Source organism: Aedes aegypti, chromosome 2 (genome assembly GCF_002204515.2).
Source record: "Aedes aegypti strain LVP_AGWG chromosome 2, AaegL5.0 Primary Assembly, whole genome shotgun sequence".
NCBI lineage: Eukaryota > Metazoa > Arthropoda > Insecta > Diptera > Culicidae > Aedes > Aedes aegypti.
The window spans coordinates 391,113,772-391,123,489 of record NC_035108.1 but is presented as its reverse complement, the minus strand read 5'-3'; positions in this window follow the sequence as shown (position 1 = coordinate 391,123,489).

Sequence of the window (9,718 nt, the reverse complement as noted above, 5' to 3'; positions counted from 1 at the left end):
TACTTCTGTTTTTCTGATGATGACAAATCCTTTAGAAAATTTAGTTTTTACGTGCTAACTCTGTAAAAACTGAGAAATCCTTTTTTAAAGAACCAAACAATGAAATTATGTAGATAAAATACTTTTACGCAGTATGAAGAGATTAACAAAATTAAGGAAACTTACAATTTTAAGATCAGTGTTTATATCTTTGTTAACAACATGTTATTCCAATCCCAGGCATATAGCGATTGACTTGCCCCAGCATTTTACTCTATAAATCCGATTACCCATAATTGCTATATGGCTCCTTTAACTACAAGGCTTTCAAAGACGTTAGCTATGCTAGATGTTTTCTATAATTCACCATGGTTTGTTTTGGCTTCTCGACTTTATCATGCACTTGTTACAAAATCCATCTCGTGGAACCCATTTATTATATAATTTGAAACCACAGTTTGAAAAGTGTTACTCGGTAATTAATTTACTGCTTAGAGTAATCTGATCTGGAAGAACTAAATTAAGAAGAATTTGTATGATCTTAAGATATTCATGGCTGACGGAAAGTAACGTAATGGAATTGAAAAGCGTTTAAAACTGTAGGTTGGTGTCTTCACTTTTTATGGCATCTTTTATTTCAATTTGACTGCGTTTGCATGCCAAACGCTTTTTCGTCACGATATTGTGCATGCAGATTAACTTTAGACTGAAGTTCATAAGAGAAATGAAATATCACCAACAAAAGTTCGCTGAAGTTCGGCGTCGGCATTCTACCGAAGTGCTACGCCGACAAAGGCATTCCTTATGCGTCGGCGAAGCACTAAATTAGAATGCCGACGCCGAACTTCGCCGAAGTTTTGACTGCCGAACTTCTAATTGTCACGCGAATTGTCAATAGTTCCAAAGAATTTAGGTTGATGTTGATATAAAGTTTATCAACTAGTCTCTTCTAATAAACTGATTAGAACTAAATTTATATTTGCAGAGAAGCAATATGTTATAGCACTTATTTGTTTTTTTTTCTCATTTCCAATCAATAATATAGTAGGGGCATTAACTTGAAAGCTTAAATCCTTACGTAAATTGATTGTTTGAATTGTTTCATATATTCGTATAAACCGCTCAAGAAACATTTTTAATTCATAATTTTGACAATTTATAGATTCAAGAACCAGTTCACTATTGTGTTATCTTAGTTTGCCCAAAAAGCGAAAAAAAACAAAGAATTCAAAGAGACCGAAATTTAAAATTTAATTAGGGTGAAGATGAATCGAAGTCAAACTTCAAATTTTCAAGAGCACGGATCTGGAGAACCAAACATCCATTTAAGCTGAAAATTAATCAATTGGTCACTAGCTGGTGGTGACCAATCGATTAAGTTTTCTGCTCAAACGGATGTTTGGTTCTCCAGATCCGTACTCTTGAAAATTTGAAGTTTGGCTTCAATTCATCTTCACCTTAAGTTAAGAGTCGGAAAGCCTGGAATCTTGCAGTACAACACTAATCATAGTTGCATATAACTGCATAAGTTAATTAACAATTATCTAACTTTTCGGGCTTCCACAATGCACAAGAAGATCTCATTGTCGACGAGGTTGTTCATTTCACAGCAATGTTAAGCATTTCTGATATGCCTGATTAGCTCAGTTCCTAAATCACAACATCTTGCTGCATGTTCTACCAGAAATGGATCAACAGAGGTTTAGAAAACTTGTGTGCGTCAGCCGAAATAACTTATTAACTTAAATAAGCGTTATTTTGAATTTGATAAAAAATGGTGCGGTTTTCAACGGTCCATGTTACCTATTGCATTGTAATTTATGGGGTCTATTTTGTAAATTGAGCAGATTCATGTGACTCGTCTGTATTCATTGTCGATCAAAGCAAACATGCATATTTCAGATGTCACCCGTCGACTCCCATATCAATCCAGTCACATAGAGTGACAACTGTCGAAAAACTCGAGTGACAGAGCTGAGTCGAGCGAATTTTTCGGTCGACAGTGACTCCAGTCGAGTCGATTTCATCGACTCGACTTATAAAATAGACCCCTATATTTTTGCCAAACCCTAACGAGCTACGTCGGGCAAGGTGCACTGTATAGCACAACAGATCTGCTGTCACGCGCCCGATGTTTGGTTCAACGCATAGATTTGGAGAAAAATCGGTATTCGCATGTCGATGATTCCGGTTTTCAATTGGAGACGCGATCATTTGTTTTTACAGCCCAACCTTAACAGGTAAAGGAGCATCGATTACAAAAAAATGCCTGTTTTTTGGTGTTGGCGATGGAGAAACTATTCAGGTATTGACGGAAAGTGTTTTTGACGCAATGTTAAACCAGGAGGTATGTGTATTGGCCGGATTCTAAAGAACGTGAACAATTAGTGTCAAAGACATTCCGCGAATCTTAGTCTTAGTCTACTGCATAGAGTATGTAGGCAGTATCGAGATAAAATTGTCTGAAAAGCCCCAGCAAGATGCTAAGGCTTATTGCTCTCGTATCCACGATTATTCATTCAAGGTACAAGCTGTGTATGATTATGAGAAAAAATAAATCGTCACATGGTTGTAGGATATCCCAGCAGCGTACATGACAGTCGAATATATACCCCTTCTAGCACTAAACCGATTAGCGTCTTCCGCTTTTTTTTTTACTAGCGTTGCCTTTCCTGTACGTTAAACCTAATGTCGGAAGTGGTGCGCTGTATAGATCAGCATGCGGTTCCTCATTGCACGCACAATTTATGAATCAGCTGATTTCAAAAGACAAAATTATTATCAAACTTGTCACAAAACATCACAGAATTATTTTTACACATAGTTTCTTATCAGTAAAAATAATTCTGTGATGTTTTGTGGCAAATTTGATTATAATTTTGTCTTTTGAAGTCAGCTGATTCATAAATTGTGGATGATTCAACTGTTACAAAACTTCTACTGCTCGTGTGCATCACTCGAAGGCAGATTGAATTGCCTTCGATGAGCAAGCAGTTTCGAGAGAGAGTATTGGGACATGCAGTGGTTCCCAACAGATTAATTACCCTATCAGCACAAATACTTGTCGTCATGTCATAACCAATGTCTGTGGAAAAAATATTCTTTTGTAACGTTTTTTATTTCGTTTTGGTGGTTCGTGTGAGGTCTCTTAATTATTCTAGTTTTGCCCTTTTATAGTCTCTTTTTGGTTTGCAATATTCTCAGAATTCTCTTCAGAATTCTTACAACTTCAGAGATGAACCAGTCTTTGACTTAATATCTCTCTAAATAGGATAAAAGTAACAAAAAACATAGTAACATTCTTGCAATTTGTGTGTTTGACCATTTCATCGCAAACTTTAAACTTGGAAATATGCATAATTCGCCTAAATGTAGGCAATTTTCTTTAAAAAAAAAAACATTTTTTTTTTTCAATAAACAGGTTTGTGGCTGAAAAACTGTGTTTGTAATGCTGTGTGGTTCAGTAGTTCACAACTAAGCTTACTCAATGATTCAAACACTCATAGTTTGTATGTACACTTAGCACCAGTGGGTTGTATAGTACCGCAATCCGGGGTAACATTAATCAGTTTAGTGAATAAATCATCAAAAATTTCTTTTGAAACTGCAAATGTTGCAAGTTGTGTTTTTATGTAACATGTACTGGCTCACATCGCTCGTGACTATATACTGTATGGTGTTTCTTGAAAACCAAAAATAGTAACATTGATCACCCATGCGTATAATGAAAAGTAATAATGAAAATGTTGTTACTTACTTAAACCATGGCCTCTGAAGCCAAAAGTAAAGGTCAAACTCTTACAAGTCATTTTCTTTCTGAGTTATTTTAGAATTAAAAAAATGCTTATGAAAATTTTGACAATGGAATTGATTTCGGTTATGCCATTTTTAGTAAAATCTTATGAATTTAGCAAAAAAAATTGGGGTGGGTAATGTCTATTACATTACCGCGGGGTTGACGTAGAACTACGATGATTAATAATTTGATTCGATTTTCAGGGCCATCAAATTAGTGGAAAAGAGTTAAAAGAGAAATATTTCCAACTCTATATCTGACTTCTTATATTCACTAAATCAATTTCACAGCTTCATACAAAATTTCATTTGTCATGAATAATTTATGACTAAACATTTTGAGACTGTAATCGCGGACGCTGCTGCAGTGCTGTCGGGGTGAGTGCTCAACATTCCACAACAATTGTTAAATAGAGTGACATTTCCAACAGCGTCCTTGATGTTCCAAATTTTAAGGGAACACTTTGATTAGGAAAATTATCACATGTAACAAAATTGCGACATATTTAGAATGCTTTTGAAAAGACATTCTCATTGAACAGTTGTAATAATTTTGGCACCCATGGATCAGAAATTTACCTTTGTAATAAAGAAAACTATTGATTATCAATAGCTCGTATTTAATATTCAGTTAATGTCAACCCTTCCAGCAGTTCATGTTCGACCAATTTCTCACGCATTAGCATTCTCCGCAATTTTCAAGTAATTCTAAGCCAAACACATTATTGGCACATACCCATTTCCCAGATTGGTCGATCAGAAAGCGAAGAGCACAAAAGGGAGGAGCATCATCTGCTATTCTGAGGTTATAAAACATGCTTCCTTCGTCGGATTCAGTTTCATTCCAATTCCGCTTTCGAGCTGGTAAGAGCTCCTCCGAACTTGCTCAGCGAGAAGTACCTCGCTGCTAGAAATCTGCTGAGCTGTTAATCTTCAAGCTGCCAATCCAGCATCTGGTATGTGAAATCGCTCAAGATTTCTAGGTTGACCGATCCGCGCTTCTAGATTTCGACTCGTGGTAAACTCGTGGTCACATCCAAGCTCAATCGGCCCATTTCAGGGCCAATATACGTTCATAAAAGGGTTTATTGGATGATATTTACTGATTTATCTATAATGATCTAAATATCGCGGTATACTACAATTTGGTTCACATAATTTACCCCACATAATTACATGAATTTGAGAATTTACCGCTGCAGCGCCGTCGGACCGTAATAACATCATACTACTCAGCATTGTATGGTATTTCTAACAGCATCGTTGATTTATCATATAATGGGGAAACCTTCCTAAATTCTCGAGTATGGAAATTGGAAAATGTATTGAAATTGCGACAGATTTTAAATACTGTTCAATAAACTGTTTCCTGACCAATTGTAATGAGCAACTATTGATCTGAATTTTTTCTACATGTTAGTCCATGGCAAATGTCATAGTATATAAATCAGAACACATTGAACATTGATCAGAAATATTTAAAATTTGCACGAAAGCAAATCATGCGTGATTTTAATTTATTGTAAGTTATTAAAATAATGTTGATATTTTTACTGTCCATACGAACGCGGATGTGAATTTTCCAAGATATGTAAATCCCTAACCAAGACATCAACTTCATGTACCTTATCCTAGATTGGTCAATCAGAAGAAGGCGAAGAATACGAAAGGGAGGAGAATCTTCAAATCTTCGACAGATTCGGTTCATTTAAGGGACGAATGACCTTCGGATTAAAATCCCTCTGTAACAACAACAGGATTCGGTTCATTTCATTTACACTTTCGAGCTAGTAAGAACTTCTTGTGATAAACATTGTATAGCTAGTAATATTTCTTAATGTGCTTACCACATACTTGCTATAATCTCTTAATTCATCTCGTAGCATCATACAATATCTGATTTATCACGAATAATCGACAATACGACCATTTGAGGATGTTCCGAGAACGCTGCTGCAGTGCCGTCGGGATGCAATAACAGCATAATGCTCATCTTGTACATCCCTTGCCAAGACATCAATTTCATATAGCCTATTTCTCAGATTAACGCAATAGACAACATGTCGAACAATCAATTCAGATCAATAGTTGCTTATTACAATTGGTCAAGAAACAGTTTATTGAACAGTATTTAAAATCTGTCGCAATTTTAATACATTTTCCAATTTCCGTACTCGAGAATTTTGGAAGCGGGGGCCATAACTGGTCCTGGCTGGAAATATTCGTGGGGAGAAACTCGACCCTTTGCTGCAGGAATTTCATTAACAACTCTTTGGTAAAGCATAAATTTTCCGAGGAAAATTCTGCTTAAAGTGAACTTTTTCAAAACAACTCTTATTGATTGGAATATTTATCAACAACTCTTTGTTAAGTAAAATCATCCTAAACAACTCTTTGCTCCATCGCCAAACCAAACCATTTCATTGAATTCATCTAGTACAAGAATATGAATGGTAAGGAGAGGCAGATGGCGTTAGTTTCCAACAGGTCGCCGGTTGGCGCTGACTACTAATCCGTCCACTGAATGTTTTTCAGTTGTTGCTTTCGCTTCGTTGCTCTCTGGTTCCGTTCGCTACTCGCACACTGCTGTGGCTTTCACGCGCTCTTCTTTGCTGCTCCGCTGCTTGATCCGTTCGTTATGCCGTTCGATTTGTGAATGAGCTGGGAGCAGAACAACCAGTGGTTTTATTTGCTCGAGCTCTGTTCACCGATGGCGAGTGGTGGGGTTCTCGCTTGGTTGTTTCGTCACTCCGTTCGCTACTCGCACGCGATTGGTTATTGCTTTCGCGCTATTTTCGTTGATGGTGTGATTCTTCGCTGAGAAAAAAAAACTGCAACTCTTTTGATTTTTCATGCAAAATGACCAACTTTGATAAACTATATCTCAGTTATTTATAGACCGATTTGAATGAAATTTTCACAGAATATCAGACATAACTTAAATTTTAACATATTTTATTGAGTGGTTTTTCCAATCACACGTTGAAAAGCAGTTTGACTAAAGTGAATTTTTTGACGATTTTTTATAATTGACATAACTAAACATATTGAAGGAATAGCTTCATGGTATCTTCAGCAAAGTTGTAGATTTTGACGAAATGAATAAGTTTGCTGAAGACAGTTTTTGTGTAAGGCTATCAGATTTTAAGATAAGACTTAAGATTTAAGAGATTTAAGTTTTGAATTTTTCGTCGAAAATTACAGTTTAGTCAAACCGTTATTACTTATAAACTTGTGATTGGAAAAATTATTCAAAAATATATGTTAAAACTCAAGTTACATCTGATGTTCTGTGAAAGTTTCATTCGAAAATATTTCCATAAATATCTGAGATCTAACATACCAAAGTTGGTCATTTTGTATGGAAAATTGAAAAAGTTTCAAATGCATGTGAATAAGTTGGGGCCTTCCTCAGCCGAGTGGTTAGAGTCCGCGGCTACAAAGCAAAGCCATGCTATAGGTGTCTGGGTTCGATTCCCGGTCGGTTCAGGATCTTTTCGTAATGGAAATTTTCTTGACTTCCCTGGGCATAGAGTATAATCGTACCTGCCACACGATATACGAATGCAAAAATGGAAACTTTGGCAAAGAAAGCTCTCAGTTAATAACTGTGGAAGTGTCATAAGAACACTAAGCTGAGAAGCAGGCTCTGTCCCAGTGAGGACGTTAATGCCAAGAAGAAGAATAAGAAGATGTGAATAAGTTCTCAGTTTATTCGCCTAACCAGCTAAATATTTCATGGGTGCACAACAGCAACAGGGTAGCGGATCACAGGGATTTAGTTGAAATCTGGAAACGTAGCTCAATTTTGAAATCTTGAGCGATTTCACAAACCAGATTCTGGATTAACAGCTCAGCAGGCTTCTAGCAGCGAGGTACTTCTCGCTAAGTAAGAGCTCTTACCAGCTCGAAAGCGGAAATGGAATGAAACTGAATCCAACGAAGGCAGCATGTTTTATAACCTTGGAATAGCAGATGATGCTCCTCCCTTTTGTGCTCTTCGCTTTCTGATCGACCAATCTGGGAAATGGGTATGTGCTAATAATGTGTTGGGCTTGGAATTACTTGAAAATTTTGGAGAATACTAATACGTGAGAAATTGGTCGAACATGAATTGTTGGAATGATTGGCATTCCCTTAATATTCTATACGAGCTATTGATAATCAATAGTTTTCTTTATTATGACGGTAAATTTCGGATCCATGGGTGCCAACATTATTACAATTGTTCAATGAGAATGTCTTATCAAAAGCATTCTAAATATGTCGCAATTTTGTTACATGGGATAATTTTCCTAATCAAGGTGTTCCCATAAAATATGGAACATAAAAGGCGCTGTTGGAAAAGCCACTCTATTTTACAAACGTTGTGAAATGTTGAGCACTTACCCCGACAGTACTGCAGCAGCGTCCGCGAGTACAATCGTACAACTCAAATGGTTGAGTCATAAATTATTCATGACAAATTAAATTTTGTATGAAGCCGTGAAATTGATTTAGGAATATTCGAAGTTATAAATAAAGTCGGAAATATTTCTCTTGTAACTCTTTTCCACAAATTTGATGGCTCTGAAAAGAACCGATGGCTTTGTTAGTTTCGATGTTGTTACGGATAAATAACACTGCTCGGACCAGAAAAACTCAAGGGGCTTCTGGTATTTGTTCCTAACGGGATTGCTTCTTGACCACCAATGATGATTTCATCACGAGTCGAAATTTTGAAGCGCGGGTCAACAGCTCCTCGGCCGATGAAATTTGCGGCGGCGATGACGATGGCTGGGTGAACGCAAACAAGCGGTGAACCACAAAGCGAGAATGACTCGTCCGACCGTGTTCACAGTTCGACCGCAAATTCACCTGTGGACTGCTTCCTCTTCTTCTTCTAGGCGGCGGCAGCGGTGATGGCTTTAGCTTCGGACGGCATCTTCTCTCGCTCGCTCGACAGTTTGATTTGAGCAAAGCAAGACAAACGGGGGCGTCTTTCGCTATCGATGTCTGTGCCTGAGAAGCACGCCCGGTCAGAGCAATGCTGTGATGCGAGCCAATCGGTGAGTGAAAAGCAAATGACGTCAAGTTTTCTCTAGCCACCCCTATTTATAGATTTGCTTGAAATCAACGTTCTATTTTAAAACAGTTATTAAACTATTTGGACAGGTATGTGGGATTCAGTAAGTAAACGACATGAAGCTTTGATGTCTTATCTTTCGATTGAGGTGCTAATCAAGAAATTTCGTTAAGCCAGCGAGAAGTTATAAACGTTTAAAATATTTCATGCCAGCGTAACGCTCTTGGTTTTGAAATTCCAATTTCACTCCTGTATAGAGAAGAAAGACGTACTTCTACGTCAAAAATATATAGCATGTCTAGTTTTTGAGATATTAATAATCGAAAATGCATTATTTATCGATTTCAGTCAACTTACATGCAAGTTTACCAGTTTGTCATTTGATTAATTTATTACAGAAACAGATTTTAAATCATCAAGAATACGCATTAACGAAGTTTGACACTGGTTACCTTTGAATCACCCTCTTTTGACTTTTCATGCTTACAGTATAATATGTTAATGGTTTGGTCAAAGCAAACTTTGCGATCTTGATTCCATGTTGATATAAGAGGAATGTCAAAATATATCTTGCTGGCAGGAAACAAAAATCTATGATAATAAATCTTCGAGCTGTTTAGTAGAATACCTATAAGTAGATGTAAAAACCGAATTTAGTACTATACCATTTAATTCCACTAGAGTTTGTATCCTTTGACAGATACGCGTATTTCGACCTCAACTGTAAGGCCGTCGTTTTACTATCAAATAAATAAGCCTTATTAAAATAAATTCCACCGGTAATTCCTTTACTTTAAGAGATAGAGAGGTGCGATGTTCAGCAAAAATACGCGTTCCAAGATATCTAACAACTTTGTAGAAGGCATGAAAAATGTAAAA